The sequence below is a fragment of the Salmo salar genome, chromosome 14 (genome assembly GCF_965601325.2).
Source record: "Salmo salar chromosome 14, fSalSal1, whole genome shotgun sequence".
Taxonomy (NCBI): Eukaryota; Metazoa; Chordata; class Actinopteri; order Salmoniformes; family Salmonidae; genus Salmo; species Salmo salar.
Window position 1 is genome coordinate 11,766,201 of NC_138304.1, and position 22,949 is coordinate 11,789,149.

Here is a 22,949-nt window from a genome sequence, read left to right on the forward strand (position 1 = left end):
GAGCTTGAAATTGGCATGCTGACTGCAGGAATGTCCACCATGGCTGTGGCCAGAGATTTGAATGTTAATTTCTATACCATAAACCACCTCCAACAACATTTTAGAACATTTGAAAGTACGTCCAACCGGCCTCACAGCCACTAACCACGCCAGCCCAGCCCAGGACCTCCACATCCAGCTTCTTCACCTGCGGGATCATTTGAGGAGGGGAAGGGGGGTGCTGAGGAGTATTTCTGTAATGAAGCCCTTTTGTGATAAAAAACCCATTCTGATTAGCCGGGCCTGGCTTCCCAGTGGGTGGGCCTGGCATCGAAGTGGGTGGGCCTATGCCCTCCCAGCCCCACCCATGGCTGCATCCCTGCCCAGTCATTTGAAATCCATAGATTAGGGCAGAATGAATTCATTTCAATTGACTGATTTCCTTCTATGAACTGAAACTCAGTAAAATCTTTGAAATTGTTGCATGTTATATTTCTGTTCAGTGTATATTGTGGTTAATGTAGGGCGGTGTGAGTCAAACTCTAGGTCACACCTCATGATTTAGGAAGGGGTTTGTCCTGAAGGGTAATTAAAATAGGGAACCAAGTGGTCACCTTGAATGGTATGTAAGCATGTAGGTTTTGTTTGTGTGTGCCATTATATTTTGATTTGTTTAGGCACTCAAGGCTGAGAGGATGAATCCATTTTGAGAAGGGGTGTCCTGTCCTGTGATCAAGCCAACCAATTTGAATACAATGGGGGAGGGGGGGGGGGGACAAATAGCAGCTAGAGCAAGCTAGACAATAGGTTGTTTGTCAGGCTCTTGTATCTAAGCGTCTGTGTTGGATGTGAGGGTATGTGCGTGCGCGTGAGTGTGAGTGTGTGTCACCAGGTGTGACTGTGTGGCCTTGTGTGGGTGTGGTTCCTTCATCTTTGTGTGAACTTTTATAGCCTGTGAGATTGGACGACATTTATGAGGGAGTGTGTTTTAAAGGGCTTCTAATACAGTGACGTACTGAATCTTCGATTGGGCAACAACATTAACATTTTTATTTTTGTATTTGTTCATCAACAAGAGGAAGCAAACAAAAGACATATGGATAGACGCAAGTACATTTTTCACTCTGTATTCGGTGAGATATTTGTTAGAATGAATTTAGGATGAACCAGTTGTTTGGAGATCCTGCTGTATTATATGGTTGAAAAGGGATTATCTCATCGACGATGTAACAACATATCTCTCTCTTTTCCTTCTTCTGTTTACCTGGGGCGGCAGGTAGCCTAGTGGTTACAGTGTTGGGCCAGTAACCAAAAGGTTGCTGGATTGAATCCCTGAGCTGACAAGGTAAAAAATCTGTCGTTCTGCCCCTGAACAAGGTGGTTAACCCACTGTTCTCTGGTAGGTAATAATTGTAAATAAGAATTTGTTCTTAACTGACTTGCCTAAATAAATACAAATTTTTATTTCAATTATTATTTTTTCTATACCTTTTTTTCTAAACCGTCTTTCTCAATGTGTGTGGTCCACTATTCACAGTGTGTTCAATCAAAATATTTAATATAAATGCGGGGTGATTGTGATTTAAAACCAGATTATTCTTTTTTTTTAATCACTTTTAGAAGTTTTGGAGAATTGTCATTTGATCGTTTCAACACCGGGATAGTTTACAGAAATCTGTAAGTACAGATACCTTCTGCTAGTAATTCAATAGTTCATTAAGGTCTTTTTTTTGTATTATTTTTTAGCTTGCCTCTTTTTGTCTTTACAGATTTATTAACTAAAGCTGAGGAGACTTCATTTTGAGAGCCTGGCCCTAGTACAAAACGAGCAAACCCAGAATAAAAATGTGAAATAGAGACATTTCTGAGAAGGTTAGTAACCTTGTTCATATTGTTTGTATAAAATGATGATGATGCCAGATAAAATATTATCTATTCATGTACAAATGTGTGTAACACCTTCTCTTGTATCTTCTTTTAACAGTACATTCTGGAATAGCACAATTGGTAGCACCATTAGTTGCTAGAAAGACATGCTCGTTCTGTAGAACAGCACTCTCACAAGGCCTGTTGTGGTGGTGCACCCTCGTATAGACGCATTTTCATCACAGCTTGGAGAATCCGGAGAGGCGTTCTCACTCGGTGAAGAGGTCGCAGTGAATCAGAGTGTCTAGGGCTGGTGGGAGCAGCCTCTCATTTGGTCAGAATTGGCGGCGAGTAGTTCGACAAAATGGAGGAAATGGAGAAAAAGCTGGTGAAGCAACAGCTGTGCTGGAATATGAACAATATGGGTGTCAGTTCTGATGGTGTGGAGCGGGAGGATGAGGGTCAAGGACCGGAATGGTCGGTAGTGGAGAGACATAGGAAGAAGCGAGATCATGATACAGAAAGCAGTGGAGCTTCTAGTAAAGAAAGCATAAAGAGAGCCAAGGCAGGAAGCAAGAGTAATAATTTGTTGGAGTGGAAAGTGGTGACAGTGTTTGATGAGATCACAGGGCCTCACTTACACCCTAACCGACTAATGCAGTAGAGAAAGAGGTAGGTAGGGTGAAATTAACTGGGTTCATTGGAAATGGTAGATTGTTAATATTGTGTGGTAGTTAGGCTCAGCAAGAGAAGATTCTGAAAATGGAAAAGCTGAATGGGAAAAAGATTAAAAGCCATGTCCCTAGTGCTTATGCTAGATTGAGGGGAGTCACCACTGGGTCCCAATATCTATGTCCATAGATGATATTAAAGAAAATGTGAAGGGAGGAAGAGTGATTGAGGCCAAAAAGTTGATCAGTAGAAAAGAATGTCAAAGAAGTGAAAGTCTATCAGTGAGAAGGTTATGCCTGGGAAAGTACAGATAGTGTGAAGGTGAAGCTTAAGTGTTGTTATTGTTGGGGGAACATAGTGCAGCATTTGGTGGATGCCAGGTTTAGAGAGAGGCTAGAGCGGCTCAGAGATATAGAATTAGTCATAATGTATCGTATGCAGAGGATGTAAAACAGATTGATGGAACTACAGTGTGGAATGATGGACCTTATGTTCTTATCACAATGACCCTGATGATTTTGAAAGATACGCTATGGCAGGCATTGTATTCAGCCCTGAGACCCTAGATGACCCGTCAAATTATGCCTAAAAATGTCAGAGATTTAATCGCTGAGATAAACGGTGGGGCGATTAATACTAATCTAATCACCACACCCATAAACTCACCAGTGCTTTCTCAACATGATAGCCTTACAGAATTTGAGAGATATAGCGATATCTTATAGCAGGGTGGTGGCCTTGAAGATGTGAGGATTACACATGCAGAACTCAGACAGTTTTTACATTTCCAAGGTATTGTAAATGCTGGAATAAATTATTTAGCAATTTTCTATTTACTCATTATACTTTGGATGATTTGGTCCGTAGAGCCTCAGAGTTAGCAGACGGTCCAGGTGACCGATTACATATAGAATTGTCTGGGGATTCACTGTTATCACCTGTACATGTTATTATGAGACTTGATGAATATAATGAGGTAATAATGGTATAATGAATATATAATATAAGGTGTGATGCAATGCGATCAAGGTGTAATGCAAAGCGATCTTTTGACTGATGAGACCTTGGAACTGGTCATACAAATTACTAACTGATTTGTTTTTTACCTGCACATAGTTATCCACTAAGTTCGTAAGAGACTCCAGGTTTATAACAGACGTGTTGTGCCTGTGTAGAATTATGCCTTTTTCTTTAGGACATGTCAAACCCTTAAGGGTTTTATAGCCATTGAGCTCAGGTGCATCTTGTTTCCATTGATCATCCTTGAGATGTTTCTACTACTTGATTAAAGTCTACCTGTGGTAAATTTAATTGATTGGACAAGATTTGGAAAGGCACACACCTGTCTATGTAAGGTCCCACAGTTAGTGCATGTCAGAGCATAAACCAACCCATGAGGTCAAAGGAATTGTCCGTAGAGCTCTGAGACAGGATTGTGTCGGCACAGATCTGGGGAAGGGTACCAAAAAACACAGTGACCTCCACCAAGAACACAGTTTCCTCCATCATTCTTGAATTGAAGAAGTTTGCAACCACCAATACTCTCCTAGAGCAAACAGGGGAGAATGGCCTTGGTCAGGGTGGTGGCAAAGAGCCCAATGGTCTCTAGTGTTCCTCTGTGGATATGGGAGAACCTTCCAGAAGGAAAGCCAACCCTGCAGCACTCCACCAATCAGGCCTTTATGGTAGAGTGGCCAGACGGAAGCCACTCCTCAGTAAAAGGCACAAGACAGCCCGCTTGGAGTTTGCCAAAAGGCACCTAAAGATTCTAAGACCATGAGAAACAAGATTCTCTGGTCTGATGAATTCAAGATTGAACTTTTGGGCCTGAATGCCAAGCATCACGTCTGGAAGAAACCTGGCACCATCCCAACGGTGAAGTATGGGCAGGCACTGGGAAACTAGTCAGGATCGAGGGAAAGATGAACGGAGCAAAGTACAGAGAGATCCTTGATGAAAACCTGCTCCAGATCGCTCAAGAACTCAGACTCTGGCAAAGGTTCACCTTCCAACAGGACAACAACCCTAAGCACACAGCCAAGAAAACGTAGGAGTGGCATCCGGACAAGTGTCTGAATGTTCTTGAGTGGCCCCGCCAGAGCCCAGATTTGAACCCTATCAAACTTCTCTGGAGAGACCTGAAAATAGCTGTGCAGTGACGCTCCCCATCCAACCAGACAGAGCTTGAGAGGATCTGCAGAGAGGAATAGGAGAAACTCCCCAAGTACAGGTGTGCCAAGCTTGTAGCATCATACCCAAGAAGACTCGAGGCTGTAATCACTGCCAAAGATGTTTCAACAAAGTAAATTTACATTTACATTTAAGTAATTTAGCAGACGCTCTTATCCAGAGCGACTTACAAATTGGTGCATTCACCTTATGATATCCAGTGGAACAACCACTTTACAATAGTGCATCTAAATCTTTTTTTGGGGGGATTAGAAGGATTACTTTATCCTATCCTAGGTATTCCTTAAAGAGGTGGGGTTTCAGGTGTCTCCGGAAGGTGGTGATTGACTCCGCTGTCCTGGCGTCGTGAGGGAGCTTGTTCCACCATAGGGGTGCCAGAGCAGCGAACAGTTTTGACTGGGCTGAGCGGGAACTGTGCTTCCTCAGAGGTAGGGGGGCCAGCAGGCCAGTGGTGGATGAGCGCAGTGCCCTCGTTTGGGTGTAGGGACTGATCAGAGCCTGAAGGTACGGAGGTGCCGTTCCCCTGAGTAAAGGGTCTGAATAGTTATGTAAATGTGATATTTCAGTTTTTTATATTTAATACATTTGCTAATTGTTCTAAAAACCTGTTTTTGCTTTGTGATTATGGGGTATTGTGTGTAGATTGATGAGAAAAAAACAACAATTTAATCCCTTTTAGAATAAGGCTGTAACAAAATGCTTTCCGAATGCACTGTAAATTATCATCCAAGCCAGAACATGACTACTGTGCTACTGTGTGCAATAGAATGTGATTAAAAATATACTACTAGTCACTTAATTGCTTTAGAAAAGTCTCTGTTAAAAGTGTTTGCACCTGGCCTGGTATTGAAGAAGAAGAATACTTTATTAATCGATACGATAAGGAAATGTATCTTCTGCTATACCCAACCCCTCCGATATACACACAAACATATATTAGGTTGGCTGAGCTGGAGCAGAGGGCAGCCACAGTGCAGTGCCCAACGACCAGTGTTGTGGCTCCAAAATGGGCCCCCAAAATCGAATGTATATCATCCCAACCACTTTGAATCCCAGCAGCCCCATTTGATTTTAAAAACTGCTCCATCCCCTTTGAGCTAATGATTTCATGACCAATCTGGGCAATAACCAAAGGGTTTGTCTTGCCTAATTTAGGCTTGTTGTGGGTGGATTTGCAGATGGACTCAAATCCACAAGGAAATGTATTACCTCTTTTCAGATTTGTGGGAATCATAAACATATATACAAAACACAGGTATATTATGGTTTTCTTCTTATGTGATTAAGAAACAGAATATCAAAAAGTCAGCGGTAGCCCTGAAAGGCTTAGTGATAAATGTCAGGGAAGCTTTGATGGAGGATTGATATCAACATCAGCCGAATTGTAATTCTGTTAAGCAAGTACATTTGGGAATTGAGTTCCCCTGTCACGTCCTGGCCAGTATAAGGGTTAATTGTTATTGTAGTTTGGTCAGGACGTGGCAGAGGGTATTTGTTTTATGTGGTTCAGGGTGGTGTGTTAGTTAGGAGGGCGTTTGATTTATTATTTCCGGGTTTTGAGTTATGGTCTATGTTTATGTATTTCTATGTGTAGTCTAGTGAGTGTGTTTCTATGTTGAGTTAATTGGGGTGGACTTCCAATTGAAGGCAGCTGTTTGGTGTTGCCTTTGATTGGAAGTCCTATATTAGTTTGGTGTGTTTGTCTTGTATTTGTGGGAGATTGTTTTTGCATTGTGTGTTTTTGTGAGCATGCAAAACTGTCATTGGTCGTGCTTATTGTTTTCTTGTTTTTTTTGTGTTCAACGTTCTTTAATAAATTAAGAAAATGAACACCAACTCTGCTGCATATTGGTCCACCTTTTCAGACGACGATTTCGCATTATCGTCAGAAGACGAAGAAGGTCGTGACATCCCCTTTGCCCACAGTACTCAATACGCTCACTCAAAGAACTCACAATAGGTATTATTTGAAATACTATAACATACATTTCATTCAAATCTCTCTGTTCTATTTCTACAGTGAAGAATGTGGAAAGACTTTGGTACCATGTTATGCTTGACACTGCATCTCTGTTACCAAGAGAAGACTTCTATGTCTGACATAAATTGTCCTCCCAGAGGCCAGTATTTCCCGTCAACTAGTGTGATGTGTTCTGAGGAGAGCATGAGATGCATAACCATTAACAGGAGTTGGTTGTTATGATGACAGGAATGACACATCTGGGTTCAGTCATGATACAGTACAGCCCCCATCTCACAAAGCTGATCTTCTTTCAACAACTTTCTGCCGGGCGTCACCACCATGGCCTTTGATCATCTGACAGGGCTGGAGGAGCTGGAGATCAGCGGCAACACTTGGCTGGAGCAGTTGAACCCTGGAATCTTCAGAAAGCAGAGGAAACCTCACAAAACCTCTGTTTCAACTTTAACAAGTTCAAGTCCTTGAGTGACCGCCTCTTCAGTTCACTCCAGAATACTTTTCAGGTGAAGGGCAAGGTCATATCCAACCTGCCTAGGCAGCTCTTCCAGAACCTCCTGAGTCTTTGTGCTGTTGACCTGTCCCAGAACATGCTCACAGGGGTGGAAGGGGGCTCCTCAGCGGCTTGTCCCAGTTAGAGTCCCTCAATCTATGCACATAAAAAAGTACTACAGTTAACTTTAGAATACTGCAGTACTTATTATAGAATTCTGCAGTAAACTGTAGTATACTGTAGAACACTATACTACACACTGTTGTATCCCTCAATCATGTGTAGTACTAAGTATAGCATTTTGTAGTATACTGTAGAATACTATAATAAATACTACACTATACACACTAAATAATTACTGTAGTAAATACTACAGAAATGTCCTACAAGCTATGGTAAATGTGTTATTTTAGTATTTCTACGGTAGGTTTCCTCAAGGAGAAAGCTTCAATGTTAAAGATAATAAAACAAAAACACTTTAGTAAATACTATAGTATAATACAGTCAGCAAAAGCAATACAGTATTTACTAGAGTATACAGCAGCAGTCAAAAGTTTGGACACACCTACTCATTCAAGGGTTTTTGCACACTCTTGGCATTCTCTCAAACAGCTTCACATGGAATGCTTTTCCAACAGTCTTGAAGGAGTTCCCACATATGCTGAGCACTTGTTGGCTGCTTTTCCTTCACTCTGCGGTCCAACTCATCCAAAACCATCTTAAATGGGTTGAGGTCGGGTGATTGTGAAGGGCAGGTCATCTGATGCAGCACTCCATCACCATACTTCTTGGTCAAATAGCCCTCACAAATCAAACCAAATCACATTTTATTTGCCACATGCACCAAATACAACAGGTGTAGTAGACCTTACAGTGAAATGCTTACTTACAAGCCCTTAAGCAACAATGCAGTTTTAAGAAAAATCCCAAAAAAAACAAGAAATAAAAGTAACAAATAATTAAAGAACAGCAGTAAAATAACAATAACGAGGCTATATACGGGGGGTACCGGTACAGAGTCAATGTGCGGGGGCAACGGTGAGTTGAGGTAATTGAGGTAATATATACATGTGGGTAGAGTTATTAAAGTGACTTATGCATAGATAATAACAGAGTAGCATGCAACCAGTCAGGATGCTCTTGATGGTGCAGCTGTAGAAACTTTTGAGGATCTAAGGACCCATGCCATATCTTTTCAGTCTCCTGAGGGGGAATAGGTTTTGTCGTGCCCTCTTCACGACTGTCTTGGTGTGCTTGGACCATGTTAGTTTGTTGGTGATGTGGACACCAAGGAACTTGAAGCTCTCGACCTGCTCCACTACAGCCCCGTCGATGAGAATGGGGGCGTGCTTGGTCCTCCTTTTCCTGTAGTCCACAATAATCTCCTTAGTCTTGATCACGTTGAGGGAGAGGTTGTTGTCCTGGCACCACACGGCCAGGTCTCTGACCTCCTCCCAATATGCTGTCTCGTCGTTGTTGGTGATCAGGCCTACCGCTGTTGTGTCATCGGCAAACTTAATGATGGTGTTGGAGTCGTGCCTGGCCGTGCAGTCATGAGTGAACAGGGAGTACAGAAGGGGACTGAGCACGCACCCTTGAAGGCCCGCAATTGAGATTGTGTCATCTGTGGATCTGTTTGGGCGGTACGCAAATGGTCTAGGGTTTCTAGGATAATGGTGTTGATGTGAGCCATGACCAGCTTTTCAAAACACTTCATGGCTACAGACGTGAGTGCTACAGGTCGGTCGTCATTTAGGCAGGTTATCTTAGTGTTCTTGGGCACAGCGACTATGGTGGTCTGCTTGAAACATGTTGGTATTACAGACTCAGAAAGGGAGAGGTTGAAAATGTCAGTGAAGACACTTGTCAGTTGGCCAGTGCATGCTTGGTGAGCACGTCCTGGTAATCCGTCTGGCCCTGCGGCCTTGTGAATGTTGACCTGTTTAAAGGTCTTACTCACTTCAGCTGCGCAGAGCGTGATCACACTGTCGTCCGGAACAGCTGTTGCTTTCGTGCATGTTTCAGTGTTACTTGCCTCGAAGCAAGCAAATAAAGAATTTAGCTCGTGTGGTAGGCTCGTGTCACTGGGCAGCTCTCGGCTGTTCTTCCTTTTGTAGTCTGTAATAGTTTGCAAGTCCTGCCACATCCGACGAGCGTCGGAGCCGGTGTAGTACGATTCGATCTTAGTCCAGTGTGGTGTGCAATTGAGATTGTGTCATCTGTGGATCTGTTTGGTCGGTACGCAAATTAGAGTGGGTCTAAGGTTTCTGGGATAATGGTGTTGATGTGAGCCATGACCAGCGTTTCAAAGCACTTCTTGGCTACACATGTGAGTGCTACTGGTCGGTATTCATTTAGGCAGGTTACCTTAGTGTTCTTGGGCACAGGGACTATGGTGGCCTGCTTGAAATATGTTGGTATTACAGACTCAGACAGGGAAGGATCGTGTTGGTAGGATCGCGCCACTGGGCAGCTCTCGGTTGTGCTTCCCTTTGTAGTCTGTAATAGTTTGCAAGTCCTCCTATATCCGAAAAGCGTCGGAGCCGGTGTAGTACGATTCGATCTTAGTCCTGTAATGATGCTTTGCCTGTTTGATGGTTTGTCGGAGAGCATAGCGGGATTTCTTATAAGCTTCCGGGTTAGAGTCCCGCTCCTTGAAAGCGGCAGCTCTACCCTTTAGTTCATTGTGGATATTGCCTGTAATTCATGGCTTCTGGTTGTGGTATGTACGTACAGTCACTGTGGGGACGACGTCATCGATGCACTTATTGATGAAGCCAGTGACTGATGTGGTGTACTCCTCAATGCCATCGGAAGAATCCCAGAACATATTCCAGTCTGTGCTAGCAAAACAGTCCTGTAGCTTGGCATCTGCTTCATCTGACCACTTTTTTATAGACCGAGTCACTGGTGCTTCCTGCTTTAATTTTCGGTTGTAAGCAGGAATTAGGAGGATGGAATTCTGGTCAGATTTGCCAAATGGAGGGCGAGGGAGAGTGCTTTGTGTGTGGAGTAAAGGTGGTCTAGAGTTTTTTCCCTCTGGTTGCACATTTAACATGCTGGTAGAAATTTGGTGAAAGGATTTAAGTTTCCCTGCATTAAAGTCCCCGGCCACTAGGAGCGCCGCCTCTGGATGAGCGTTTTCCTGTTAGCTTATGGCGTTATACAGCTCATTGAGTGCGGTCTTAGTTCCAGCATTGGTCTGTGGTGGTATGTAGACAGCTACAAAAAATACAGATGACGACTCTCTAGGTAGATAGTGTGGTCTACAGCTTATCATGAGATACTCTACTTCAGGCAAGCAAAAGCTTGAGACTTCCTTAGATATCCTTCACTAGCTGTTGTTTACAAATATACATAGACCGCCACCCCTTGTCTTACCAGAGGCTACTGTTCTATCCTGCCAATACAATGTATAACCCGCCAGCTGTATGTTATTCATGTCGTCACTCAGCCATGACTCGGTGAAACATAAGATGTTACAGTTTTTAATGTCCTGTTGTTAGGATATACATGCTTTTAGTTTGTCCAATTTATTATCCAGCAATTGTACTATGGCCAATAGTACAGATGGCAAAGGCAGATTAGCCACTTGTCGGCGGATCACAAGGCACTCACCTCTTCCGTCTTTTTCTCCTACAAATGACAGGGATGAAGGCCAGTTTGGGTGTCTGGAGTAAATCCCTCTCATCCGACTCATTAAAGAGAAATTCTTCGTCCAGTTGGAGGTGAGTAATCGCTGTTCTGATTTCCTGAAGCTATTTTTGGTCATAAGAGTCTGTAGCAGCAACATTATGTACAAAATAAATTACTTTTTTTTTTTAAACTAACAAAATAGCACGGTTGGTTGAGAGCCCATGACTTGACAGCCTGGAGGTGTGTTGGGTCATTGTTCTGTTGAAAAACAAATAATGGTCCCACTGATCGCAAACCAGATGGGATGGTGTATCACTGCAGAATGCTGTGGTAGCCATGCTGGTTAAGTGTGCCTTGAATAAAAAAGAAAATCGCAGACAGTGTCACCAGCAAAGCAACCCCACACCATCACACCTCCTCCTCCATGCTTCACGGTTGGAACCACACATGTGGACATAATCTGTTCACCTACCCTGCGTCTCACAAAGACATGGCGGTTGGAACCAAAAATCAAAAATGTTTATTAATCAGAGCAAAGGAAAGCTTTTCACCGGTCTAATGTCCATTGCTCGTGTTTCTTGGCCCAAGCAATTGTCTTCTTATTATTGGTGTCCTTTAGTAGTGGTTTCTTTGCAGCAATTCAACCATGAAGGCTTGATTCACGCTGTCTCCTCTGAACAGTTGATGTTGAGATGTGTCTGTTACTTTAACTCTGTAAGGCATTTATTTGGGCTGCAATTTCTGAGGCTGGTAACTCTAATGAACTTATCCTCTGCAGCAGAGGTACCTCTGGGTCTTCCTTTCCTGTGGCGGTCCTCATAAGAGCCAGTTTCATCATAGCTCTTGCTGGTTTTGTGACTGCACTTGAAGAAACTTTCAAAGTTCTTGAAATATTTCGTATTGACTGACCTTCATGTCTTAAAGTAATGGACTGTCGTTTCTCTTTGCTCATTTGATCTGTTCTTGCCATAATATGGACTTGGTCTTTTACCAAATAGGGCTATCTTCTGTATACCATCCCTAGCTTGTCACAACACAACTGATTGGCTCAAATGCATCAAGAAGGAAAGAAATTTCACAAATTAACTTTTAACACGACACACTTTTGACTGGTACTGTACATACTATAGCCCACAAAAACGCTACAGTAAATACTACAGTAAACTCCAGTTTGCAAAACACTACAGTAAATACTGTACTTCAGAAATCATTATAGTATATACTAGTCTTTTTTTACTACAATATTTATACCTTAGTAAACTGTAAATACTACGATATACTACAGTAAATAATACAGGAAAGTCCACAAAAACACTAGAGTGAATACTATAGTATTCCTACCATAGTATACACTATAGTATTTTTGTATGTGCGTGGGCTACAACCTGATCAACGTCCTCTTGCCCAACACTTTCCACATCTCCCAGGTGAAAGAGCTTTGCCTGCAGGAAACCAGATATCTTACCTCACTCAGGGTGTCTTCTCACATTTAGAGAAACTAAATGAGCTGAATCTTCGCAGCAACTTGATCACAAACTTAAGCTCTGGAACCTTTCCCTCTAGCTTTGAAGAGCTGGATCTCAAAGGCAACAAGTTGGTGCAGCTTTTGCCAGACTCATTTGGCCGTCTAACCAGTCTCACCCACCTGTTCCTGTCCATGAACCAGCTCACTGACCTTCCAGAGGATGTCTTCCGGAACCTGACGGCCCTGCCTTACCTGGACCTCTCGGAGAACCAGCTCACATCGCTGCCCAGAACCATCTTCCAAGATCTTACCAAGATCAAAATCGTCCACCTGCAGAATAACAACCAGGCCTTCCTGGAGAAGCTGTACCTCTCAGAGAACAACCTCCAGACCGTTCCTCAGGGCTTCTTTGATGCATTCTTCCATGAGAATGTGATGAGAATTCGCAGGAACGACTGGAGCTGCAACTGCCACATGCTGTATCTGTATGACTATGTGGAGGGACAAGGTCACTTGATGGAGGACCTAAGTAACGTGTATTGTACTGACCCTGGGCCTTTGAGAGGACAGGGTCTGGTCTCAGTAGAGAGGGACCAGCTGGTGTGTCCAAGTAATTTCTCCTCTAGGACCAAAGCCACCCCCTTCTAAAGCTTGAAGGAGGAGAGGTCAAACCCTAGCGAATGTACTGTCCAGGTCATCAACGACAACATGGCGTTGTTGGAGGTGTAACTGTGTTGGAGCTGTAAAAAATCGATGAGCAGCTGCTCTTGATCATTGTCATGAAGCCACACCTGTCCAACTCACATTAAAAGTTCAGAATTCAATGGTGTAGACTATATACAAATAATGACGCTCAAATTGAAAACAATTAAATGAAATAATGAGCCTAATCGAGGTGTAGATTACAGCTCACATTCCAGTGTTCGAACTTGTAAACAAGGCTGCATGGGATTTCTCTTATTGCGGCTTCATGCAGCCAATGGCAACGTAAGCTTTAGGTATATGCCAGGTGCCGCTTATGGACTTGACAGCTCTAACGCAGTTACACCTCTGACACCGCCGAAACAACCACTACGAGGATGTCGGCTTAAAGCGTATCTGATTGAATAGAGCCCTAACTGTGTGAATGGAGTTCAGACTTTCTTTATGCATGTACGTACATCATAGAGCTTTATCATACACACAATATTGTATTTACCAACATACTGTACATGAGACAAAAGTGAATTCCCCATGAATGTCATTTAATTTTGAGGTACTGGCTGTATTTCCCGCTCATTCTGAGAGATAAGAGAGGTGGATGAACTGTTTCTTGTGAGGTTCAAAGTTCATCCCTAGAGTTCTAGAGACCATGTCATGAGTCCAGTACCATAACAGATATAGATATACTGCAATGTATACCGTTGCCAGCAGATGACTCTAGTTCTCCATTGACTTCACTGGCCATTTTTTGATTACTCACCTTTTTTTTGGTACCACTGCCTTCTGTAGATTCTCCAACATCAACACACTAGTTTAGAAGTAGACATTAACTCTGTTGAGATGCAACAGCAAATTCACTTACTGCTTTCAGCCGCCCCAGCAATTAAGCTAGTTGTTGTTGGGTAGCTGATTAGTCCATTTGTGCATGGCTAATTAAACATGATCAATCCTGTGAAGCACAATCCAAATAAAGCAGTGCACTATTATCTCTCCATTTTAAAGTAATCAATGAGTGAGTTGACAAATTCATATGGATTTTTGTCACATAATCCCAACTGGTTGGTACACATTTCGGTATGACCTATGCTTTGTGAAAAATACACCTTTTTGAGCCCTTGAGTGTTAATAGTGTAAAACGATGAGACATGGTAATATACCCTGTCAATTAAGGATAAGCAGTTATCCATTTGGAACAAAATATAAATAACGCCGGGATTATATCAATTAATGGAAGGCCATTTTCCTGATCTATAACCGATCAATTTAATTAAAAACAAAAAAACAATGTAAACATAAGATAGACCCAGCAAAAGGTCAAACATGTCAGAGTGAAAACAGAGAAGACCAAATTGTGGAGCACAAATCCAACAAACACAAGCATTGGTGCAGGTGCTTACAAAGAATCCCCCATGGAGATAGAACATCAATTTATGGGAGCCTCTCCCTCTTTTATTCTGGGGTTTAAAAGTTGATAGAGACAAACAAGTTGTCCACAGAGACTTGTCTTCACACCTCACTGCCCCTGCACACAGAAAAGGATGATAGGACAGGGGAGAGAAAAGAAAGAGATGAGGAAGAAGGAGGGGGGAGAGGGGGAAAGGGAGGGGTGGGGCACACGGATGGCAACACCTTGAATAAAGCACTCTAACCCCACACTTTATAAGGGTCAGGGGTCATCGGGTCGATTGGGTCCTTGGTCTGAGCAGAATGACATCACAATTCAAATGACAAATTAGTGGCCTCCAAAACTGGCAGGGATGGCATGAAAATTAGTAATCCTCACTTGACCAACAAAACTAAGGGAGTAAACATGAATTGAAGTGGGGAAAGATGCTGAGTATACTAAACATTAGGAACACCATCCTAATATTGAGCCCCAATTTGTCGGGGAATGGACTCTATAAAGTGTCGAAAGTGTTCCACAGGGATGCTGGCCCATGTTGACTCCAATGTCTCCCACAGTTGTGTCACGTTGGCTGGATGACCTTTGGGCGGTGGACCATTCTTGATACACACAGGAAACTGTTGAGTGTGAAAAACTCAGCAGCATTGCAGTTCTTGACACAAACCGCTGCGCCTGGCACCTACTACCATACCCCGTTCAAAAGCACTTAAATCTCTTGTCTTGCCCATTCACCCTCTGAATGGCACACATACACAATCCATGTCTCAATTGTCTCAAGGTTTAAAAATCCTTCTTTAACCTGTCTCCTCCACTTTCATCTACACTGATTGAAGTGGATTTAACAAGTGACATCAATAAGGGATCCTATCTTTCACCTGGATTTACCTTTCCAGTCTATGTCATGGAAAGAGCACCAATGATCACCAAATTAGCACAATATAAGTACTGGGGTATTCAATCAAATATCCCTGTTCATATAGCTTTGGGACAAAACAAGTCTATTCAACCATTGAGCCAAAGCTAGACACTAAACCAAAAATACAAATTGAATTTGAGGTTTAGCATTTTGTTGACTGAACACAACGCTAGAATTGAATTGAAACTTGTCTTGTCAGTCAGCTACTCAGTATGGAATGCAGAGTGGGCAGCGTTGCACCAGTATAAAGTTTGCTCCTGCTATTTTCAGATGGGGAAACAAATTAAACCAACAAAAGATGTGCAATTTGACCATTTTTATTTACACTTTCATTGACAATTATTTATGTCTTTCATGCTTTATCTCCTCTTGAATATAACTGGGGAAATACAAACGCTTCATAAATCAATCGGACTCTAAATTGTCCTCCTTACACACATACAACACAAGCTGGCTAACGACCCAATCACCAGCTGTAATGACTGAAGTCCTGGGGAGAGGTCAAGCAGCCAGGCCAGGACTTCTCTCTCACCGTCCAATTATTCATGAAGTTCTAACACTCACTAGAAAAGCAGGGGAATTGGAATGGGTGAAATTTCAAATTTTCAGGAGCAGGGAGTTAGAGGCTGTGCTGCTGTCCTGCGAGGCTGGTTGGAAAGCACCTTTTAACCCCACAGCCAGGATCTCTCTGGCTCTCCCCAATCCCCCACTTATATGCCAGTTAGTGCTGGGCACCATACTTCACACAGCACTTCTTCAGCTGGGAGGGTAGGGATTGTATGGAAGGGAAGTGGGATCTTGAGGTCGGGGCATTATCTTCAAGGACACACAATGTCCAGATGACACAAAGCGCTGGGAGGTTTCCCACAGAGTTTAGGACAGCCGAGGAGAGGGGAGTGGCTGTGAGGGCAGACCAGGGTTCCGAGGACAAAGGGGAAAGGTCATCTGAGATCTACAGCCTGAGGAGAGAGAGAGAGAGAGAAGAGAGGAGATGGTTTTGGCTGTCATTTGTGGTCAGAGGATTTCAGCCGATACAAAACTGGGGCAGTTATAGTCTATAGGTATTGCTTTTGTTATGAGTGTCATTTTCACAGGTTCAAATCATGACATCATATAGATGAAACTTAATTTATTCAACTAGGACATGCATCAATTCACTCTTGTAAAAGACGATAGGTCCTACATTACGGTTAACTTTTTGTTTGTTTGTAAGGCAGGCAGTTTTTTATATCCACAATGTGTACCCTCATTATCTCACTCACAAAGTCAGTTGTAGACAGATTCCGTAAATGGCGGATCGAGAGCCTGCACTGTGCATTGAGTGCCATTATGCCATAGGTGGCTATAGGCCAGCGTCCCTTCTTCACATTCATGCACCATGATGCAACAAGCCATATCCCCTAAACACAAACGGGCCATTTTACCCTCCATGCTAGTAAACGAGTGTCAATATTCATCCAGACCACCAAGGGAGGGGCCAATGAGTGTCACTGACCAACTTAGGAACAGCTGACCTGGTGTCAAGTGGATGAGGAGAGCAGGCCCAAATGGTAATCTCTCATCTCATTGCTGCACTGCTCTTCGTCTAGTTCTCCTCTATGGGAGGATAACAAGAGAATTTAAGCTTCTTATCTTCAAATTAAAATGATTGGGGAAGAATTCATCTGCAGCCCTGGACAGAGGGACCTCAGAGACCTGCTCTTATAACGCAGATCTTGGTTTTGTTTGAGACATTTGGGGCCCTCCAGATGGAGTGCTGTTAATATGCACACCACCCATGCTTCGTTGTCTCTCAATGGAGTCCCCATTTCAATGCATTTTTGTTTTGTTTTCAATCATAGTTTGTAGACAGCCAAGTCAATGGAGATTCTAATGAAGAGTTGTGGAGAAAGACATCCTTTTTAACACCACAACGCGGTGTTGTAATACGCAAGACCGGTCTTGGTGTCGAGTCCGGTCTCGAGGCCACATATTGAGTGTCTTGCAGTGGCGTGTATTCGTGGATGCTAAGGGAAGCCAGACTTCCCCAAAAACGGACCCAAAAATGTATATATATTTTTTAAATAATGTATCATTCGTCTCTCTGTGTTTCATAATTTTCCTTCAGTTCGCAAGAGGCTGAATGTATCTCACAGGAGAAAGCATCTGAGCGAGCGAAACAGCGCCCCTCTGTCTCTCTACGTGTAGGCCATCCATCTGATGCTGTCTGGTCAAAACGAGTATGAAATTGCCACCCATAGCATTGAAGGCAAGGGAAGCCAGCGAGCATCTGGCCTCCCTGGACAAAAAAGTATAAAAAATGTGCCAATCAGCGTTGAGCTCAACTGTGAATGGTCCTGGCTCACCTAAAAAAAAGTGTTAAGGGAAGCCAGCTTGGATTTGGCGTCACTCCTATCAAATCCCATTAACAGCATACGTCATTGATAGAACAATTTGAATTGTTGCATCTCGTTGAGTTGTTGTCGTCCGGTGGCTAGCTAGCCAGCTAGCTAAAATCATCCCATTCCTAAATTAGCCATGGATGGAGATAGGGATTTGGACTGGTGGTTTGGCATGGGTCCCCAGATCCTCAAAAAGTTCTACAGCTGCTCCATCGAGAGCATCCTGACCAGTCGCACCACCGCCTGGTATGCTAACTGCTCGGCATCTAACCGTAAGGCGCTACAGAGGGTAGTGTGTACGGCCCAGTACATCACTGGGGCCAAGCTTCCTGCCATCCAGGACCTATGTACTAGGTGGTGTCAGAGGAAGGCCCCAAAAATTGTCAAAGACTCCAGTCACCCAAGTCATAGACAGTTCTCTGTGCTATCCCATGGCAAGTGGTACCGGAGCGCCAAGTATAGATCCAAAAGGCTCCTGAACAGCTTCTACCCCCAAGACATAAGACTGCTGAACAATTAACCAAATGGCGTTGGGCCATTTACATTGATCCACGCCCCTTTGTTTTTACACTGCTGCCACTCGCTGTTTATTATCTATGCATAGTCATTTTACCCCTACCTACATGTACAAATTACCTCGATGAACCTGTAGCTTCGCACATCGTTTCGGTACGAGTAAATATTTTCTTAACTCTATTTGAACTGCATTGTTTGTTAAGGGCTTGTAAGTAAGCATTTCACGGTAAGGTCTACACCGGTGACAAATACAATTTGATTTGATTTGACTTAATTCTACGTACTGGCCAATGATTCTAACCGCAATTCTGATCCAACCGTTAATTCATACATTGTTGTGCCCCTGGCCTGAGAGGGTGGAAGTAGCTAGATATATGTAGCTAGATGTAGAAGGCTAATGTTAACTAGCTAACATTGCCCATACATGGAAGTTAGGCTAGCAAGCAAGCATTTTAGCCAGGTAGCCTAGGACAACAAAAAAATAAAAGCGTCTACTGTATGACAGAGTGATGCCCGTTTCATCAACATGAAAGAGAGGACGATGGTATTGGCGTTTCTCTACAAGTAGGGGGAGTCAACATGTTTTTCAACTTGCATGAACACGCATGCACACACACGCACACACAAACAGAAATCAGAACCACAGACAGCCACATCATATTTAGCTTACATTGACTGGACTAAATTGATTTTGATATCTTTTAGTTGTCATTGTATTAGACTAAGTAGAGGTGATTTGATGATGCTGGAATAGTGGAGGCAGCTCCTGTTTTCTTTGCAACTTGGGGTAACTCCCTGTGGTTCTAAATCAATAGTTGTTTAGTGGTTGGAAAATGTCGGAAACATTAACTTGCTTGACAATGCTGTAGGTCATGTAACTGTCTGTTACTATACACGCAATATGCTTTGTGGACTTCACTGTATAGGGGTTGCTGTCTGGTTTTGTGATAAAACAAAGCTGTGGTTGAATTTATTCTGCCACTGTGTCTTCTTGTTGTCTCTGCCTTTAGGCCTGCAGTGCATTCAGAAAGTATTCAGACCCCTTCACTTTTTTCAAATTTTATTAAGTTGCAGCCTTATTCTAAAATTGATGAAAAATATATATAATTCATTCCTCAATCTACACACAGTACCCCATAATGACAGAGCGAAAACGGGTTTTTACAAATTGCGCTCAGGTGCATCCTGTTTCCATTGATCATCCTTGAGATGTTTCTACAACTTGATTGGAGTCCACCTGTGCTAAATTCAATTGATTGTACATGATGTGGAAAGGTACACACCTGTCTATATAAGGCCCCACAGATGACAGTGGTTGTCAGAGCAAAAACCAAGCCATGAGGTTGAAGGAATTGTCTGTAGAGTTCAGAGACAGGATTGTATGAAGGCACAGATCTGGTGAAGGGTACCAAAAAATGTCTGCACCATTGAAGGTCCCCAAGAACACAGTGGCCTCCATCATTCTTAAATGGAAGAAGTTTGGAACCACCAAGACTCTTCCTAGAGCTGGCCGCCCGGCCAAGCTGAGCAATCGGGGGAGAAGGGCCTTGGTCAGGGAGGTGACCAAGAACCAGATGGTCACTCTGACAGAGCTCCCGAGTTCCTCTGTGGAGATAGGAGACCCTTCCAGAAGGACAACCATCTCTGCAGCACACGGAAGCCCCTCCTCAGTAAAAGGAACATGATAGCCCGCTTGGAGTTTGCCAAAAGGCACCTAAAGATTCTCAGACCATGAGAAACAAGATTCTCTGGTCTGATGAATTCAAGATTGAACTTTTGGGCCTGAATGCCAAGCGTCACGTCTGGAGGAAACCTGTGACCATCCCTACGGTGAAGCTTGGTGGTGGCAGCATCATGCTGTGGTGATGTTTTTCAGTTTCAGGGAATGGGAGACTAGTTAGGATTGAGAGAAAGATGAATGGAGCAAAGTATAGAGAGACCCTTGATGAAAACCTGCTCCAGAGCGCTCAGGACCTCAGACTGGGGTGAAGGTTCACCTTCCAACAGGACAACTACCCTAAGAAAACAGCCAAGACAACACAGGAGTGGCCTCCGGACAAGTCTCTGAATGTCCTTGAGTGGCCGAGCTAGAGCCCAGACTTGAACCCGATTGAACATCTCTGGAATGATGTCCCTCTAACCTGACAGAGCTTGAGAGGCTCTGCAGAGAAGAATGGGAGAAACTCCCCAAATACAGGTGTGCCAAGCTTGTAGCATCATACCCAAGAAGACTCAAGGCTGTAATCACTGCCAAAGCTGTTCAACGAAGTACTGAGTAAAGGGTCTGAATACTTATGTGAATGTGATATTTCCATTTTTGCTTTGTCATTATGGGGTACTGTGTGTAGATTGATGAGGGGGAAAAAAACATTTTCATCAATGTTAGAATAAGGTTGTAACATTACAAAATGTGTAAAAAGTCAAGGGGTCTGAATAGTTCTGAATGTGCTGTATATACAGGGGCGAAAATCTGATATCAACTTTGGAGGGGACAATTACATGAAATTTTCTCAAGAGCAATTCCTGAGGGGGACACCAAAAGTAGTGCTGTAACACATAGCCTACATTGTAATATGGTAAATGTATATTGAGGAACCAAAGAAATAAGGTGTTTGCCGTACTCCTAACTACCGGTACCCAAAACTACACAACTAATCACAACAGCAATACCATTGCCTTTAACAAATCTTAGTTCAGTCACCAGTTTAAGTTGAGAGTGGGGGTATCCATGGCATTTTCCAATTATGTTCCTATTTTACAAGTCAACAAAAATTGAGAACGTTTCATAATGTTGCCAAACAAAGACTCAACAAACTTACCTGAGACTCCCTGTCTCTGCCAGTCTGTCCCTGCATATCTGTCCCCAACTCTGCTGTCTGTGTGCCATCTGTTGCCTGCTCTGCCTAATGACATCATTGTGAAACATTTCCATTAGAATTTCATTTCTTTCTTATGAACATTTTATCAACTAGTCTTTGAGATATTAGGCTACTAGGGTTCTTACTTTGCGTTTTGGTGTACTGAAAAATACTCTGATGTCCGTCTTTTATTTTTCTGCCATTTTTCTACCTGGCTGGCTGGCTACACACACACACAGTGTGTAGGTTATTTACAGTAGGAGATGGGCTTCTATCATCTTCTATCATTCTATTTGGGCTTCGATCTAAAAGGTAGCTAGAAAATGTGAAACGGATTAAAATGACAAGAGTTGACAGCTGTATGAGTTCACCATTTACACAACATATGCTGCAACCTTTTGTAATTGTAATAGTTTGTTTCATATTGGCTGGCTTCCAACAATAGCTGAATTTGCAAAGCAAGCGAGCACCAATTCCGTTTCAGTGGTGTTTGCTATAATCTTTGCTACCCGGGTTAAATAAAATAAATTAATAAAAGTTCCCTTGCGACAATTTAGCTTTTGCAACGAGACCATTAAATATATTTAAGACAATGGTAGAAGAGAGTGTAGTTCTGTTCAGTTTGGACTTCAGTTTATCGCTAACCTTATCACAGGGACTTTGAAGCACTAACTTACATCATCTGCATGCTGATCTTGGAATAAATTGACGATAGCAAAGATTCCATCTTTGACGAGGCCACATAAATGGAATAGGTACTAGCTAGCTTAATAGTTAATATTTGCGCGCTAGCTCTGCATATTCAGCTAGTGTGTGTGCGTGATTGACTGGATTAACCTCACGTCAGTTACGTTCATTGAGTGCCTTTCAGACAGTAGACACGACCCCTCTGTTACCTAGCCAACTAAGGAACTGGCAGTGGATCAAACCATTGTGAGGCAAAGGGTGGGGGGGGTCGCAATCTTTTGAAACTTAAAAACGCGCTATTAAGTGTCTATAATCAGCACAATTGCTTTCATTGCGTATTATTAATATTATTTAAATTACATAGTTATGTTTCAGTGATATATTGGGGGGGACAAATCATATTTTTCCCAGGATGGGGGGGTCGTGTCCCCCCGTCCCCCCCGGGATTTCCGCCCCTGTGTATATATCCCGGTCGCAAGGCATATGAACGAACAGGTCATAGAGCAAACAACAGAATTTTCTTAACACATAGGTTGTAATATGGCTTTGCTTCTACAGTGATTTTATCCACTACTGGTGTCTTGGTCTTGAATTGGTCTTGGAGAGTGAGGACTCATCATTTGTTCTTGAGACCAGCAGAGTAAAAAACAAATAATTATCATCTTCCATTCAGTCAGCGCGTACAACTGCCAGGCCAGATAAATCCACTCCTTTCTTGAAACATTAACATCTTAACAGTCTTTATATCTATTATAGACATGTTTGCGAGGGGGCGAACCTATAGACCTTCAGTGTGTGTAATACCGGCACACTCGTGTAGGTGAGTGCACGTTTTGTGTATCAAAGTAGTGTAGTGGAGGTATACGACTTATCAATTATGTAGTAAAATAGAGAAATCATGCACAAAGTAGCCTTCACAATTGCCAAGCCTGTGAAATATATTCACATGCACCCGCACACATAGCCTAGTTTCAGAGGAACATCATCTGCAGACAGTAAGCGTGTGCAGCTCTCAACTGGTTTTGGCATGGAGAAGCTCACAGAAGAATGACATCGGTAGCCGGTAGGGTAGGATGATATTTACCAGTAAATGCTAACTAAGGCAACAATGGGTATGCAAACCAGGTATTGAAAAAGTTTAGTCCAAAGTGTTGGTTAGTAAGCTATTTGTAGTGCACAATTGTCATCCTGAGTTGTTTGCATCA

General features: G+C 42.9%; 1 long non-coding RNA gene across 1 annotated transcript; it reads left to right on the forward strand.

Annotated features, from left to right (window-relative positions):
* The first annotated feature begins 1,260 nt into the window (after nucleotides 1-1,260).
* LOC123726620 (uncharacterized) lies at nucleotides 1,261-1,851 on the forward strand. Its single transcript, XR_014380272.1, has 3 exons — nucleotides 1,261-1,378; nucleotides 1,600-1,656; nucleotides 1,749-1,851. It is a non-coding gene; the product is annotated as an uncharacterized LOC123726620 (long non-coding RNA).
* Nucleotides 1,852-22,949: the final 21,098 nt, after the last annotated feature.